The sequence below is a fragment of the Budorcas taxicolor genome, chromosome 21 (genome assembly GCF_023091745.1).
Source record: "Budorcas taxicolor isolate Tak-1 chromosome 21, Takin1.1, whole genome shotgun sequence".
NCBI lineage: Eukaryota > Metazoa > Chordata > Mammalia > Artiodactyla > Bovidae > Budorcas > Budorcas taxicolor.
In genome coordinates, this window is record NC_068930.1 from 38,573,059 (window position 1) to 38,591,156 (window position 18,098).

At 49.4% G+C, this 18,098-nt stretch overlaps 2 pseudogenes; both read left to right on the forward strand.

Annotated features, from left to right (window-relative positions):
• Positions 1-483: 483 nt before the first annotated feature.
• Positions 484-2,439, forward strand: LOC128066670 (mast cell protease 1A-like; annotated as a pseudogene).
• A 2,455-nt stretch (positions 2,440-4,894) lies between these two features.
• Positions 4,895-7,791, forward strand: LOC128066632 (granzyme H-like; annotated as a pseudogene).
• The last annotated feature ends 10,307 nt before the right edge of the window (positions 7,792-18,098 follow it).

Genomic DNA, 18,098 nt, shown 5'->3' on the forward strand with positions numbered 1-18,098 from the left:
CCTCTTCAGCATCACTTCCACACCATTATGTCTATTCCACACTGCAGATCTTGCCTTTATAGTCTGATCATGATGGTTTATCTCCTCTACATGAAGCAAGGAATCTCATCTCCAATGTTTCTCACAATCTTTCTGAAGAAGGGTCTCAATACACAATCACCCTGGTGATCTAATATGAACCATGCAAAGACTTTCTTTGATCTATCATCATGAGGCCCAGGTTTTTGGGGCTCAGGCACCTGAGGGCTTAAGGACTGGCTGATAAAACCACCCCCCTTGACCCCCACCCCACCCAATGGATGAAAACTTACCAGAGGCTTTAATTAAATTCAAAAAACAGTCCACTCTGACTACAAAAAAGTGGTTTGGGGCTTTCAGATAAGGCTCACGTGACAAAGGCCAGAACATGGAAGGGGACGACTCAGGCTTAAAAGACCAGAAGGAAGCAGCAGCCGCTCAGATCTGGGCAATCTTCCTAGAGAGATGGTCCTGTTCTTGCTCCTGGTGGCCCTTCTGTGCCCTACCGGGGAGGCAGGTGAGTGACGGTCCCACCCTCAGAGGCCCAGTCCCACCCCACATGGACTGACTTGCCCAGACCCTACACTCATGCACAGCCTGGGCCTGGTCCATCTAAGAAAATTTCTGAACTCAGGGAAACCCTGGTCCCATCTCCCCTCTTCAAACTTTGGCTCCATGAGCACAGCGGGCAGGCTGGAATCTTTCTTTCAGGGAAAATCATCGGGGGCCATGAGGCCAAGCCTCACTCCCGTCCCTACATGGCGTTTCTTCAGTTCAAGATTTCAGGGAAATCTTACATATGTGGGGGCTTCCTTGTGTGTGGGGACTTCGTGCTGACAGCAGCTCACTGCCTGGGAAGGTGAGGAGCAGTGCCCGGGCCCCCATCCCTCTGCTGAGCCCTCCCAGGGAACCCTTTTAGGAGCTGCAGGCCTGTGCCACCAGGTAACATAGGAAGCTAGTCAGACAGTGGGGAGAGAGGGACAGGTCAATGCCAGTCGCGCATGGAGAGAAGGGACTGATCAAACCTGGAACATAAGGAAGCCAAGGTTGTGGCCTGGAGCCCACAGTGCTAATGTGAGAAATTCATGTTTCCCTTACAGACAGTCAAGCTCGAGCAGGACTGAACACCCTCCATGGACTACAGGAACTGCCACCCTGCCCAGGCTGCCAGGGAGCAGACAGTTTAGAGATACTCAGACCCAGGACCCACTGCCTAGAATTTCGCCACACCCTCCCCCTGCCCCGCCCCAAGTTTTGCCCTGTCCCAAGCTGTGCTCTTTCCTCCCAGCTCCTGGACCGTTTCTCCTGTGACACCCCCTCCCTTTCTGCTCTCTGTGCAGCTCAATTAATGTCACTCTCGGGGCCCACAACATCATGGACCGAGAGAGGACCCAGCAGGTCATCCAAGTGAGAAGTCCCGCACCCTGACTATAATTATAAGACTAGGGTCAACGACATAATGTTACTGCAGGTGGGACTTGTGGCTGCACTGACTCCGGACACTTCCTTCCTGGGTTTCTGCATCCCCCATGACCTCATTCTAGACCCTGCAGGTCTGGAGACTGCAGGACAGTCATGGGGTTGCCTTCTGTCCCAGGGCTGTGAAGAAGGCAACCCCACGACTGTCCTGCAGTCTCTGCAGGCCATCAGTAGGTAAGAATGCTTTTCCTCTGCTTTCAGCTGATGAGGAAGGCGAATGTGACCACCGCTGTGAGCCCCATCAGTCTGCCCAGGGCCTGGGATAAGGTGAAATCAGGGATGCTATGCAGTGTGGCTGGCTGGGGGCATCTTGGCGTGAATATGTCCCGCCCAAAGAAGCTACAGGAGGTAGAGCTTGAAGTCCAAAGGGCCGAGAAATGCACCTCTCGCTACCGATATTACAACACCACCACCCAGATATGTGCAGGGGGCTCGAGAGAGAGCAAGAGTTCCTTTAAGGTGAGCTCCCCAGTGTTATCCATGCAAAGCCTTGGTCTCTGGATCTGGGGCCGTGAGAAGGAGCTCTGTCCTGTGTCCCCAGCCTGTCCTCCTGTCCAGTCTCTGTCCTGTGTCCCTGGGGGATGGACATCACCTCAAAGTCACATATGGGCAGAGGCTTCTTGTGGGTAGGAGGCGGATTCTCAGGGCCAGATTGAAACCTCAGGACCAACAAAATCCTTTTATCAGCCAGGGCCCCTAACAGAGACCACTCACCCCAGGGTGGCAGGGAGAACAGATCCGCAGAAGGTGAGCTCAGCCCTTGCTCTCTCTGCCCATAGGGTGACTCTGGCGGCCCGCTCGTGTGTAATGGTGTGGCCCAGGACATTGTGTCCTATGCAAAAAAGGATGGGACACCTCCAGGGATCTTCACCAGAATCTCAAGCTTTATGCCTTGGATCCAAAAAAGCAATGAAACAGTACGAACTTCAGGGACCAGACTGAGGTTTCTCCAAGGACTGATCTGTCCATCTTCCCTGGGGTGGAGGCACTGGGCAAAGTGGTTAGAAGCTAGGCTGCCTGAAACTTGAGCAGAAATCATGGATTCCTCCTTTACATACCTAAACATATTCATTCAGCACCTGCCTGGTCTGACCTGTTTATAGTTCTGATCTGTTACTGGCTTCCACCTCCAATACACCACCCTGTTCCAACTCTGAAATAAAAACTCCGGCTGCACTGACAGCCAGCTCCCTCCAGTCACACGTCCCCAGTGCCAGCTCCCTCTCCAGGCTGCCCATGAGCTCCATCAGAGAAGGGAGCCCTCTCAGGAATACACGACCCTCTTCTTGACAACCCTCGTGTCTCACCCATACGCCTTCTTCCTTGTCCACACCTACTCCCCTCCCCACCATCCCAGTGCCCTGGGGTAAAACAAGAGAATCCAGATTTGGAAGGAGGGCCACATGAAGTTGAAGGTTGAGGCAGGGGGGCACTTGTCCAACCTCACAGAAATGGGGGAGGTTTACAAAGGTGTAGCTCACCCCATGCAGTGTTCCCTCCCTGCATCAGAGCAGGCAGAGCTCAGAAGCCTGAGAAAGTTTCAGGAGGCCTTCAGTATTCCCAGGCCCAGCTTGAGTGCCTGTCACAGCCCTGTCTTGGAGTCCTGGGCCAAGGGCCCTGTGCAGCCTCTGGTGTCCTGAGAGCACATTCTTCTTCAGCCCCAAGGGACCTTGAAGGAGCTCTTCCACCTTGGGCTGAGCCAGCCGCTCCCCACCTTCATCATTCCCACGTGTGTTTGTGTATAAATATATTTATCTCCAAAGGAAACTCACTCTAAAGAAAATCATTGGTTTCTAAGTATCCTACAGTTTCAAAGATTATCTATAGCCTATAGTTATTGGGTACATTTCTTCATATATATATATATTTTTTTTATCAATTGCTGAAGTTTTGATGCAAGGTTCAGAAAAGCAACCTCAGTTTTAAGACATGCAGCTTAGAGAGGGCTTAAGAGAAGTGGTTTGCTGAACATTTGAATGGAGAGTGAGCTCCAACTATTGCAAAATGTGTTCTGGCAGAAAGTAACACATATTCATCAAAATATATTCCTCATAAATGGAATATATTCAACATGGTGCATGCAAGGGTGCAAAGTTACTGCAGTTGTGTCAGATTCTTTGTGATCCTATGACTGTCGCCCTCCAGGCTCCTCTGCCCATTCATCACAGAAAGACAACTAAATACAGCACATATGGATAAGAAAAGTAAACGAAGTGCAGTCCCTCCACCCCCAGATCACCATCAGTAATGCTGAAGCATATTTCCTTCCACTATTTTTCTATTCATTCATAAGATGCTCTTGCTTCAACTCCCTTGGGGTTGGGTTGTTTAGAGCTCCTCATGCCGTCCTTTCCATTCCTCTTTCTTCTGTCCTCGTACTGGTGAGAGTGTTGGGTCATCTGCACGTGTTTAGGATGGCCTGGCCCAGAGACATCTGAGACGTGGCTCTCCGGACGCTGGACAGAGAATACTTAGTGGGGAGTAAGGATTAGATGACGGGCATCTGTTTACCCTTCCCCACTCACCGGTCACCAGCACTGCTGGAGAGGAAGCCCCTCCTGACTCACAAACACCCTGATTTGGGTGGGACAGCCCCCAGGTGAGCTTGAAGGGTGCTGGATACCTCAGCACAACCCAATCCTGTCCCTCATTGCCGAAGGACCCAGTGATGGGTTGTTGTTTCAATGAATATCAAGTCCAGGACTTTCGTTCAACATTTTCGGATAAGAAAGGCTCTTTTTGTTACAGAATACTTATATTTAAACAAGAGATTCTAAATTCTCCAAAAATGTGAGGCTGGAACCCTGCAAGACAGGAAGTGGGGCTGCTGTTTGGGCCACTGGGTGAGTCCAGGTCTCGCTGCTCCTCGAACAAGTGCGGTCTCTCCCTCGCCCTGGGCCCCAAGCAGAGCCCCGCGCCATGGTCCTCGCACTCGTGTCCTCTGCCCGCAGACTCTAGGTCTCGTCCAGCCCCTGAGCTTCCAAAGTACAGGAGCCATGTCGCTGTATCCCTGACCCTCACCTATTGGGTAGTTCTTCATGCTTTCCCCAGGATCAAAGAAGACCCGAGAGGGGAGAAATGCAGACCCTCGTGATTCAGTCACTGAGGGCCTCTGGGGACACAGCTCCTCCCCTGGCTGCAACACAGCCTCCACTTCCTTGCTGTTCCTCTTTGCTCTGTGACTCTGCAGTGGGAGGGCAAGTGTGGTGACAGTGTCGTTCTCACCTATCCCACAGCAGAGAACATGGGCCCACGTGGCATGCTCACACCCAGCTGGGGGAAGCACAGCTCTGGAGGGTCTGTGGGGGCACTGAGCCTCCCCTGCTTCCTTCCCCTGTGCTTTGTGTCTGGAAGGAAGAAACCCCAGCAGCTCTGACCTGGGCAAATCTTCTGGAGGATGCAGCTACCCCTGCTCTTGATGGCCTTTCTTCTGCCTCCCAGGCTGGGACACGTGAGTGACCGTCCCCATTCCCGACAGGGTAGCCCATCTCACTAAACCTCTGCAGTCCTGGCCCTTCTGCTCAGCTCCAAATTCTGAACCAGCTCCCATCCCAACTGAGACTACAAGTTCTATGCTGCATAGACATTCAGCAAGGATGGATGGTAGGAAGCAAGCCTCACTAAAAGCTTTTGTAGCTCTTAGCCTCTCTCTCACCACTGGTAAAGTGGGCTGTGCATTTGGTGGAGGATGTGAAGCTATAACACACAAATGAGTAAACTTCCTCCCTCCAGCCAGGAAAGGACACCTCAGACAAAGCATTCACAGCACGGGGGTTCTCAGTGGACCCAGCTTAAGAACCAGAGAAACTTGTCAGTTTCCCCACCCTTCACTCCTGCCCAGGAGAGGAGCCCAGGGTGTGACTGGTCAGAAATGGCTAGGTGGCAGCACACAAAGCTCTCTGGGTGTCGTTACTCTTCCCCAGGCCCCACGCTGTTCATTTTCTGCCCCACTGTCCTGGGCAGTGTCCTCCCCTATCCCTGTGGTCTTAAATCCCACCAGTACTATCCCCACCAAAGCTCAGCCAAAAGCTAATTGGAGGCCATTCATGCGTGTAATCAATGGATGTTTACTGAGATCCTGGGATGCATTATGCCCTAGGACATGAGGATTTTAGAAAATCCAACTCCATAAACCCATAGGTGGATTATTAGAAAATGGGACCAATCAGGATGTTAGCAGAGGCTCAGAGGGGTCTAGGAGACTCCATGAGAATGAGGGCTCATCAGGGGGTCCCATCCATGACCTTCTGGGCTCCACCCTCTGGAAGGCAGTCTCGGGCCCCTCCACATGTGTGTGTGTGAATCAGGACATGGAAAACAATACTGAGGTTTGGGGTTCAGAAAAGGTTATCCCATTGCAGTGAGAACCTGGGGGACTCTCCCCTAGTGTCTGTTGGGCACTGTCGACCCACCTTCCTGCCACCTTCCCGAATCTCCCTTCTAACCATAGCCTCCCCCATCTCCCCATCTTTCAGCCTTTTCTTTCAGAGGAGATCATTGGGGGCCATGAGGCCAAGCCCCACTCACACCCCTACATGGCTTTGGTTCAGTATCTGGGTGAGAACGGTTGGAAGAGGTGTGGCGGTGTTCTCATACAAAAGGACTTTGTTCTGACGGCTGCTCACTGCAGAGGAAGGTGAGGGGCAGTAGCCAGCCTACCCTACCTGAGGCCTGGACAGGGACCCGTCCTCTCCCCAGGAGCTGAGCCCAGGGGTACCCCTCCCTCACCCCAGGATCCTGGAAATCAGGACCACAGGAGCTCATCAAATAAGCCATCTTACGAGCAGGACTAGGGTGATGGAAAGCTGAGAAACAGGACAAGTAAAGTTTTGAGGTCAGTGGGTCGGAGGTGAAAACAAGAGGCAGGGTTGAGAAGGGTCGATCCACAATGGCCAAATAAAGCATCAGAGAAGGATGAGAGTGTGCAGTGAGAGCCAAAACCCAGACTCAGAGTCACTTCACAATATCGCTGAGAAAGATCCCGGAGCCCTGCCCTCACGTCCCCGAGAAGCACAGGGCCCAGAGTCACTCAGCCCAGGACCGTCTGTCACCACAATTCCCCCTCAGCTGCTGCCCTGCCCTGGTGTCAGCTGCCTGTCACAGCTCCTGGGCTGTATCTCCGGTGACCCCATGATCCCCACACCTCTGCTCTGCTCTCCATGCAGCTCAGTCAACGTCACCCTGGGGGCCACAGCATCAAACAGCAGGAGAGGACCCAGCAGGTCATCAGGGTGAGGAGGGCCATCCACCACCCAGACTATAATCCTGAGAACTTCTCCAACGACATCATGTTACTGCAGGCAAGGAAAACTCCCCACTGGCCCTGCCCTCCTGGGATCAGATCATAGATCTCCCAGGATCTCCTGCCTCTTTCTTCCTTCCTATCTTGGCCGCCTGACCAGTCTCAGGGGGAGAAGTGAGAGATGGGGTCCATGCAGCCTCATCATGGCATCCAGGCCAGAGGACCACCGGCTGAGCCAGACTCTTGTCTCTTCCCATCAGCTGGAAAGAAAGGCCAAGCAGACGTCAGCTGTGAAGCCCCTTAGTCTGCCCAAGGCCAAGGCCCGGGTGAAGCCAGGACAGGTGTGCAGTCTGGCCGGCTGGGGGCAGGTGGCCCCGGGCACTCCAGCCACCACCCTGCAGGAGGCAGAGCTGACGGTGCAGGAGGATCGCGTGTGCGAATCCCTCGACCTCAGGCACTGCAGCCGGGCCACCCAGATTTGTGTCGGGGACCCAAGGAAGGTGAGGACCGGCTTCAAGGTCAGTTTTCCTGCATCTAAGCACACAGACCCGGGGATAGCAACTTAGGGAGATATGGGTAGGGTAGAGGCCATATCCTCAGCTGAGAATTTCGGCAGCCTGCTCCTTGAATCCAACGTTTTGCCTTTTTTTTCTTGAGTGGGTCAGGAAGCATCAGTCATCCCACAGCTTTCTTATCACCAGAGTTTCCAGGAGAAAATTGACAGAAAGGTAGACTTGAGTCCAGCTGCTAAGAACAGTCAGAGTCAGGCTGGAGCCCCAGGACCAGGACGTGACCAGGCCTCCCTGGGCCTGGGTCTTCCCCACAGCCCCTGGCTGAGACCACCCAGCCTGGGCGGCAGCAAAGACAAAGCAAGGAGGCCTGCTCAGCCCTTATCTCTCTGCCCACAGGGTGACTCCGGTGGACCCCTCTTGTGTAAAAAAGTGGTCCATGGTACTTTCTCCTATGGAAAGGTGAATGGGATACCTCCAGGAGTCTTCACCCAGGTCTCACACTTCCTGCCCTGGATAAAGAGAACAATGAAGCAGCTCTAACAGCAGCTTGAGACTGACCTTTCTCTGCACTGACCACTGTCCTGGGGCAGCAGCAAGAATCCCATAGGGATTAGCAGTGGGATCACAGGGCCACAATAAATGGGATCTCTAAAGCGATGGTGACTGAATTCCTATTTATTCATGGAACCACCTCAATACATAACCACGTGGCTCCAGGGCGCCCTCTGCTGTCAGTTCTGGGTTTTACTTCCTCCTTCCTCCCTAGCCCTCTGCTGCTGCTAAGTCGCTAAGTCGTGTCCCACTCTTTGCGACCCCATGGACTGTGGCCTGCCAGGCTCCTCTGTCCATGGGATTTACCAGGCACAAACACTGGAGTGGGTTGCCATTTTTTTCTCCAGGGGATCTTCCCGACCGAGCGATCAAACCCGCATTTCTTGCGTCTCCTGCTTGGCAGGCGAATTCTTTACCACTAAGCCACCCTAGGCCTCGCTCCTCCCTAAATCTTATGCCGTCTGATTAGAATCTCATTGATTCCTCAACCACGTCTCTTTGGTGCTTAGCCTTCTGCCAGGGATGAATCTAAAGGGCAATTCCTTAAAAAGGACAAATTCTCCCCAAAATGGTCCTGTCTTCGTGTTAGAAATTTCTTACCTTCTCTACTGTCACCAACCCCTCAACAATTTAGCAAAGAACAGGTCAGAGGAAGGAGAATAACTCCAGGGACCGAGCAGGTCAGGGGGCCATGCCATGGGCACTCAGATTCCTGTTTCCAGAGCCTCTCTCTCTCCTGTGAGGGCAGGCTGCTCCCATACTGGAACTGTCTAGGGCTAAGGAGGTTGAGTGCCTGTCACAGCCTTGTCTTGGAGTCCTGGGCCCAGGGCCCTGTGCAGCCTCTTGTGTCCTGAGGGCACATCCTCCTTCAGCACCAAGTGACCTTGAAGGAGCTCTTCCACCGTGGGCTGAGCCAGCCGCTCCCACCTCCAGCATTCCTACATGTGTGTATATTTCTCTCTAAAGGAAAGTCATTGTTAAAAATTTTTTGATTCAAGGTGTCCTAATATTTCAAACATGTCCCATACCTAATAGCTTATTGAATATTTTTTTTCTCTTCTATTTTTCAATAACCTCTGAATTTCTTGTAAGAATCTATTCAGGAAAGTAATTTCATTTTTAAAACATGCAGCTTAGAGAAACCAGGGCTAAAGAGAAGTGGTTTGCTGGACGTTTGCATGGTGAGTGAACTTCCACCATGGCAAAATGTATTTTGTGTGTAAAACAACACATATAATCATATAAAGATAGCTAAATACAGAACATATACGTAAGAAATTTAAAATTGCCTACAATTTCACCACCCGCAGATCATCATCATCAATGGTTAAGCTTGTGTCCTTCCGCTCTGTTTATTCATAAGATGCTCTTGCTACAACTCACTGGGACTTGGCTTGTTTAGACCTCATGCGATCTCTTCCATTCCTCTTTCTCTGTCTCATACTGGTGACAGTGTTGGAATCATCTGCACATGTTCAGGATGGCCTGGCCCAGAGACATCAGAGACGTGGTTCTCTCGTCTCTAGACAGGGAATATTAGTGGAGAGTAATTATTAGGGTGATCACCATCACTTATCTCATCACCTCACACCAGTAACCCGCATTTTTGGAAAGGAAGGCCCTTCCTCTCACAGGAACCCTGATTTGGATGGGACAGCCCCAAACTCAGCTCAAGGGATGCTGGATACCTCAGCACAAGCCAAGCCAGTCAGGTCACTGAATGCTGAAGGACCCAGTGATGGTTGGTTTTGGTTCAATGAGTATCAAGTCCAAGACTTCTGTTCAACACTGTGGGATAAGAAAATTTCTGTCACAGAATATTTACATTTGAAGAGCTGATTGTAAGCCCAACAGAAATGTGAGGCTGGAACCCTGGCAAGATAGGAAATGGGATTGCTGTTTGGTTCACTTTGGTGAGTTCAGGTCTATCTGCTCCCAAACCAAGTTCAGCCACTTCCTCACACTTGGCAATGAGCAGACCCCTTATCATAGTGCTCACCGGCTTGTCCTCTACCCACCTATTCTGGGTCTACCTCTGTGTCCTGTCAGCTTCACAGGGGCAGGAGCTGAATCTCTCATATCCCTGAACCTCCCCTATTGAGTAATTATTCATGATATTATCAGAATCATAAAAGTACCAAGAGTGGAGAAGTGGAGATTCAATTACTGAGACGCTCCTGGGGATCCAGCCCCTCTTGGTGTGATAGGGAAGAACTTTGGTATTCTGTTCGTTAGTCGCTAGTGGTATAGTGTCTATAAAATTAATTATACATGATGGCACACCTCTGGGAACACTGGCTCCCAGGGAGTGAGCGTTAAGCTGTTGCTGCTGCTGCAAAGTCATTTCAGTCATGTCTGACTCTGTGTGACCCCATAGACGGAAGCCCACCAGGCTCCCCCATCCCTGGGATTCTCCAGGCAAGAACACTGGAGTGGGTTGCCATTTCCTTCTCCAGAGCGTTAAGCTAAGATACCTTTGTTTATCTCACAGGAAATAAGCCCACTGATGAAAGACTGCAGGTCAGAAGAAATGAACACAGTCATCCTGAGGCTAATTGGAACATGGGAATGTTTGACTTTACTATGTTCCCTTCTAGTATAAAAGTAGCCTGAATACTAACTCAGGTTAGATGGTTCTTTGAAACATGAGTCCACCATCTTCTTGGTCTGCTAGCTTTCTGAATAAAGTTGCTATTCCTTCTTTTAACAACTCATCTCATGATTTATTGGCCTGCTGCTTAGCAACTAGTACAAGCTTGAAATAGGTAACAGTGGCTGCACCACAGCCTTCACTACTTATTCCTTCTGGTGAGGCTTTGTGTGCGAGTGTGGTGACGGTGTCGTTCTCTCCCAATCCAGGGCAGAGAAGGTGGTCATCTGTAGCATGCTAACACCCGGCTAGTGGGGAGCACATCTCTGGGAGGTGTGTGGGGACACTGAGGCTCCCTTCCTTTCTTCCCCTGTGCTTTGTGTCTGGAAGGAAGAAACCCCAGCAGCTGTGAGCTGGACAGACCTTTGGGAAGATGCAGCCACTCCTGCCAGAGAAGGCAATGGCAGCCCACTCCAGTACTCTTGCCTGGAAAATCCCATGGACAGAGGAGCCTGGTAGGCTGCAGTCTATGGGGTCGCTAAGAGTTGGACATGACTGAACGACTTCACTTTGACTTTTCACTTTCATGCATTGGAGAAGGAAATGGCAACCCACTCCAGTGTTCTTGCCTGGAGAATCCCAGGAACGGGGGAGCCCGGTGGGCTGCCCTCTATGGGGTCGCACAGAGTTGGACACACCTGAAACGACTTAGCAGCAGCAGCAGCAGCCACTCCTGCTCCTGATGGCCTTTTTTCTGCTTCCCGGGCTGGGACCAGTGAGTGACTGCCCATTCCTGAGGGTGTAGCCCATCTCACCAAGCCTCCTGCAGTCCTGACCCTTATGCACCCCTCTAGTTTCTGAACCAGGTTGCATCCCAACCAAGAACATGTTCGATGCCACATAGACACTCAGCAAGGAGAGGTGGCAGGCAAGCAGGGAGATTTTCACTAAGATCTTTCAAGGGTCTCAGCCTGTCTCTCACCACCAGAGAAATGGGTTGTGCATTTGGTAGAGGATGTGAAGCTACAAAACACAAGTAAAATCCCTCACTCCAGCCACGAAAAGACAACCCAGACAAACCAACCACAGTACGGGAGTTGTCAGTGGACCCGGCTTATGAACCAGTGCCTTCCACCCCTCACTCCTGTCCAGGATAGGAGCCAGGTGTGAGACTGATCAAAGGTGCTAGATGACAGCACCCAAAGCTCTGCATGTGTCCTGGCTCTTTCCCAGGCCCCAGGCAGCTCCTTTTCTGCCCACCTCCCCTGCCTCTCAGGCCCTTAGCTACTCCACTGTGGCAGTGCCCTCCACCCACCCCTGTGACCTGAAACCCCAACAACCTCAGCCAAAAGCTAATGGGAGGCCACTTGTGCAGCCAAAGAACATTTTCTGAGATCCTGCATGCGTTATGCCCTAGGACATGAGGATTTTGTAACTCTATAAGTTCCTTGTGCAAACGCACATTAATCTCACAATATTCCTGAGAAAGCTCCCAGAAGCCCTGCACTCATGTCATTGAAAAGCACAAGACACAGTGTCACTCCCCCAGGGCTGTCTGTCACCTCAGTTTCCCCTCAGCTGCAGCCCTGCCCTGAAGTCGCCGGTCCGTCACAGCTCCTGGGCTGTATCTCCTGGGACTCCACGCTCCTCATACCTCTACTCTGTTCTCTGTGCAGCTCAATCAGCGTCACCCTGGGGGCCCAGAGCATCGAGAAGCAGGAGAAGGTGCAGCCGGGTCAAGTGCTTTTTTCCATGTAGAAAGATGTGTCCTTAAAGACACCACAGAGACATTTATTTTCCTGAGCACCACTTATTTAGGAGGGGAAAAAACAGTTTCTCACCACTCTCTGCCATAAAACTCCATCATACACCAAGGGTTCTATATTTGTGTAGAATGTCTCAATGTGTGCGGGGTCTGTATCTTGTCATCTATGTCTCTGTGGCGCCATCAGTACCACACTGTCTTCATTACTATGACTTCATTTGCTAAAGCAAAAGCTCCTATCTTATTCTCATTCTTTAAGCCTGTCTTCTCCAATGTTGGCTACTGGTTTTCCACATCTGTTTAGAACCAATAAAGTTCTGTGAAATAATTCCTGAGTGCAATGAATCCGTAGGTCACTTTTAGGAGAATGAATACCTTAAAAGTATTTTCTCTTCCAAACATGAATGTGGAATATCTTTATGATTTATAATAGTTATTTGACCATTTCTGTGATTTTAATGTTTTTTTCAAATTTCATTGTCTAACTAGTATTGTATAGATAGAGAGATGATTAATGTTTGAGTTGACTTTGTGCCCAGAAAATTTGACAGTTACCAACTATAATAATTGATCTGCAGGTTCCTGGCTATTTTTGTTGTATATCTTGAATATCCACAGTTTTATTTCCTCTTTCCCTGTCTTATACCTTTTACTTCTGCTGCCTGCTTAACTGTAGTGACTAAAATCTGTAGTATATTATGAAGAGAAATGATGATTATGGCTATCTGTGTGACCTTGTATTGTTTTGCTCTTGAATGAAAAACATAGAATATTTCATCAGTAAGTATATTGATTGGTGTGGGATTTTTGCAGGGATCATTTATCAGAATGAAGACCCTCATTTCTGCTCCTATTTTGTAAAGACTTTTTTTTTAATGAAGGATAGTGGGTTTTAGTAGATGCTTTTTCCCCATTCAGTTGAATTATCATATGGTGTTTCTTCTTTCATCAGTCAATGTGTTGTGTTACAGCAATTGTGTTTTGAATGAAAGCCACTCATCCTCAGAAAAACCCAAATTAGAAATGATCTAATACTTTTCCTTATGGACTGATTGGATTACATCAGTACTGGAATAATGTTATCCCGTAAATTTCTCCTCCCATATTGTCATCACTGGGTTTGTCATCTAGGTTTTGCTAGTCTCATAAGGGAGATGTGTAGCATCTACTTGCAAGCAGAAAATGTATATCAATATTTAAATTGTTTTCAAAGACTTCCAGGGAATTCTTGTGAGCTTGCGGCTGTCCTTGATGGACTATTTTTGAAAATGGAATCAATTCATGTAATGTTTATAGGAAAATTCAAACTTCCTGAGTATGTTTCTTTAATTTATATTTTCTAGGGATTTGTAATTCCATGTAGATTTTGAAAACTGCTCACTTCCCTGTGACCTAGAGGTTAGCATAGATAAGATTTATGTATGTATATATACATACATATATCTCCCAGATAAACTCGTTCTTAGTTCACCCACCCTGTGGCTATAATTTTCATTATCTCAATAGCGTCTTTAGTAATCAGAATTATCTTGATTCTTACATACCCAAGTGCTGGAGTCCAGCTCCAGCAGCCAGGGAATCAGCCTGAAGGGATGAGCGGTGTTGGCAGGGAATGATGTAGCCTCTGACTCGAGGTATGGAACTACATGTTTATTTCAAGCATCACGTCTTCTTTTATACTTTTTCAAAAGGTTTAGGTCAGAGGTTTTACATTTTCAGCTCTCCCTCACTCAGATTTATTATCTCCTTGTTGCCCTTCAAAGAGAGTTCCTTCTTCAGCGATTCTCTCAGAAATGTGTTTACTTGTGATTACATTGTAACTCATGCTTATGTCTGGGCTGCCTACCACATTCCTCAGTTTATGTCTTATCTTTCTAAATCCTGCTTGCCCCTAGTATCCTAAGCTCACTATCTCCTAAAAAGGCTTCTAGCTATTCTTAATTATTCCTAAACCCTAAACTCAGCAAACTTCCTTTGTCATAAACATCCCCCTCACAAAGAGGTCTCAGATAACAATCCTTCCCATGGCCTCAAGCTGCAGCCTATGTGCTTATCCTGGGAAATCCTTTGTAAAAATCCTCAAACAAATGTCAATGGTTACTTTATAGATTATTTTCTGGGCACAACTGCAGAAGGCTTTGTGCTTTCCCATGCCATTCACAAAAACAATAAGCACCTTAACATTCTTTCCAGCCAACTCAACCAAAGAGAGGAAGAAACAAGTCAGAATCACAAGAGCTAACTCCTTCATCCCGGGTCTGTGCCTGCGGGACAAGGAGAGGGGGTTGTGGGCACACTCCCATTCCCTATATGGCATTTTTTGAATACCAGGTTTCAGAGGACATTTTCAGCTGTGTGCGTTTCCTTATGCATGAGGACTTTTTGCTGATAGCAGCTCACTACTTGGGAAGGTGAGGAGAAGTGCCTGGGCCCCCACCCTCTGTTGACCACTTGCAGGGGATACAGGAAGCTCTTCAAAGTCCAGGTGAGCTTTGGGGAGAGAGGGAGAAGTGAATGCCAGTGGCACATTAAAAGAAGCAACTGATCATACCTGGAATGGGAGGAAGCCAAGGTTATGCCCTGGACCCTGGAGTACACATGTGAGAAATTCACGTTTCCTTCTGTGACTGTCAAGATGCTGCATGACTGAACACCCTCGTGGACTCCAGGAGGTCCTCCCTGACTGTGCTGCTAGAAACAGACAGCTCAGAGATGCTCAGCTCCAGGGCCCATTGCCTAGAATTCTCTCCCCTCCAGTCCCCTGTCTCAAGCTGTGTTCTTTCCTCCCAGACTCTGGATCGTATCTCCTGTGACACCTGCTCCCTCTCTGCTCTCTGTGCAGCTTAATCAATGTCACCTGGGGGCCCACAACATCACGGAACAGAGAGGACCCCGCAGGTTAGCCCCATGAGAAGAGCCATCCACCACCCAGACTGTAATGGTAAGACTTGGGCCAATGATATCATGTTACTGCAGAGGGGATGCATGGCTGCACTGGTTCTGGGACACTTTCCTTCCAGGGTTCTGCATCCCCCATGACCTCATTCCTGCCCTTCCTCCTGTATGACCCTTCCGTGGTTCAAGCACTGAGAAGAAGGCAACCCCATGACTGTCCTGCAGTCTCTGTGGGCCATCAGTAGATGAGAGTGCCTTTCCTCTTCTTCAGCTGATTAAGGCTGATTTGACAGATGCAGTGAGCCCCATCAATCTGCCCAGAAGCTGGCAGAAGGTGAAGCCAGGTATAACATGCAATGTGGCTGGCTGGGGTAGATATGCCCTGTGCAGACACACTATAGGTGGTAGATCTTAAAGTCCAAAGGGAGGAGAAATGTATCACTTGCTATGCTGGAGATCCAAACAAGAGGAAGAATTCTTTCTTGGTGAGACCCCAGTGTTGTCCATGCAAAACCTTGGGTTGTCAGGAGCCGTGTTAGGCATTACTGACAAAATGGAGGCATGGCTCCCAAACCCTCTCCTTGTCCCGCAGGCACAGACCCGGGATGAAGGAGTTAGCTCTTGTGATTCTGACTTGTTCCTTCCTCTCTTCGGTTGAGTTGGCTGGAAAGAATGTTAAGGTGCTTATTGTTCTTGAGAGAAGCATGAGAAAGCACAAAGCCTTCTGCAGTTGTGCCCAGAAAATAATCTATAAAGTAACCATTGACATTCGTCCAAGGATTTTTACAAAGAATGTCCCAGGATGAGCACGTAGGCTGCAACTTGAGGCCATGGGAAGGATTGTTATCTGAGACCTGTTTGTGAGGAAGATGTTTATGACAAAGGAAGTGTGCTGAGTTTAGAGTTTAGGAATAATTAAGAATAGTTAGAAGCCCTTTTAGGATATAGTGAGCTTAGGATACTAGGGGTAAGCAGGATTTAGAAAGATAAAAGAAAAACTGAGGAATGTGGTAGGCAGCCCAGACATAAGCATGAGTTACAATGTAATCACAAGTAAACATGATTCTGAGAGAACAGCTGAAGCAGGAACTCTGTTTGAAGGGCAACAAGGAGATTGTAGGGAACAAGGTATAAGGAAGGTTGAGAAGTGCTTGCAAACGAGACTCTCAACCAGGGCTGAACATTCTTGCAAATGAGATGTTCAGCTAAGAATCCTCTGTTTGTTCCCATGGGAAAAGAACATTTCTTGCACACAATGATGTTTCTCTGATTCCTCAAAAGGAACAGACCCAGGGACAAAACGGATTCTAAGTTGATAAGGAAGTTCCCCCAAACAAAGCCTTAGCTGCAGTAAATAAGTTAAGGTAAAGGTTATCTTGCCCTGCGCCTGTGCACTGTATAGTCACTAAATCATAGTGCTTGGCAACTTGCTCTGTAGATTGTTGTGCAAGGGATATAAAATAAAGCAGCTGTAAAAAGCAAGGGGTTAAAATAAAAAGATTCAAACCACTCTGCAGTGTTGGGGTTTCATTCCATCGCCAGCAGGAGATAATAAATCTGGGTGAGGGGGAGCTGAAAATGTAAAACCTCTGACCTAATCCTTTTGAAAAAGGATGAAAGAAGATGTGATGCTTGAAATAAACATGTAGTTCCGTAACTTGAGTCAGAGGCTACATCATTCCCTGCCAACACCACTCATCCCTTCAGGCTGATTTCCTGGCTGTTGGAGCTGGACTCCAGCATTGGGTCAGGTGAGCTGGGAGGATGGGGGGCAGTGGGAAGGAACCTTGTGCCTGTGTCCCCGGCATGTCCTCCTCTCTGATCTCTTTCCTGTGTCCCTGGGGGTGAACACTTCCCCAAAGTCGAATATGGGCAGAGGCTTCATGTGGGAGGAGCAGCAGGTTTGTCAATGCCTGGATGAAACCTCAGGATCAACAAAGGCCCTGATGTCAGCCCAGGCCCCTCACAGAGACCATCCTAGGCATCAGCGGGGAGAATAACTGAAAAAGGTGAGACCAGCCCTTGCTCTCTCTGCCCACGGGGTGACTCCAGGGGCCCGCTCATGTGTAACGGTGTGGCCCAGGGCGTTGTGTTCTATGGAGAAGAGCATGGGAGGACTCCATATGTCTACATGAGAATCTCCAGGTTTCTGTCCTGGATCCAAACAACAATGAGCCAGTACAAATGGCAGGGATCAGCCTGAGGTGTCCCTGGGATGGACCCCTCCATCTTCCCTGGAATGGGTGCACTGGGCAAAGTGGGTGAGGGAAAGCTGCCTGGAATTTAATAAACTTTCATCTCTTGAGCAGAAATCACAGATTCCTCTTTTATTTACCTAAACACGTTTGTTAGGCACCTAGTCTGCCAGGCAACCATCTATTCACATCTGATCTTCCTCCTTCAGCACATACACTGCACCCCACCCCCACCTTCCAACTCTGAAATAAAAACTCCTGCTGCACTGACAGCCAGCTCCCTCCAGTCACATGTTGCCAGTGCCAGCTCCACCTGCAGGCTACCCTTGAGCTCCATCAGAGATGGGAGACCCCTCCTCAGGAACACACGACCCTCTTGTCAACAATCCTCGTGTCTCATCCTCATGACCCCTCCTCATCCACACCTACTCTCCTATCCCCCATCCCCGTGCCCAGGGGGCAACAGAAGAGAATCCAAATTTGGAAGGAGGGCCACCCGAGAAGCTCTGGGGTTGAGGTGGGCCCTTGTTCATCCTAACAGAAATGGAGGAGGTTTACAAAGTGTGGCTCACTGAATGCAGTCTCTCTCCGCATCAGAACAGAGGTGAGAAGCCTGAGAAAGTTTCAGGAGGGCTTCAGTATTCCCAGGCCCAGCTCAAGTTCCTGCCACAGCCCTGTCTTGGAGTCCTGAGCACTAGGGCCCTGTGAAGCCTCTGGTGTCTTGACAGTACATCCTCCTTCAGCCCCAAGTGACCTTGAGGGAGCTCTTCCATCTTGGGCTGAGCCAGCCTCTCCCCACCTCCATTATTCCCATGTAGGTGTGTATATAAGTATATTTATTTCTAAAGGA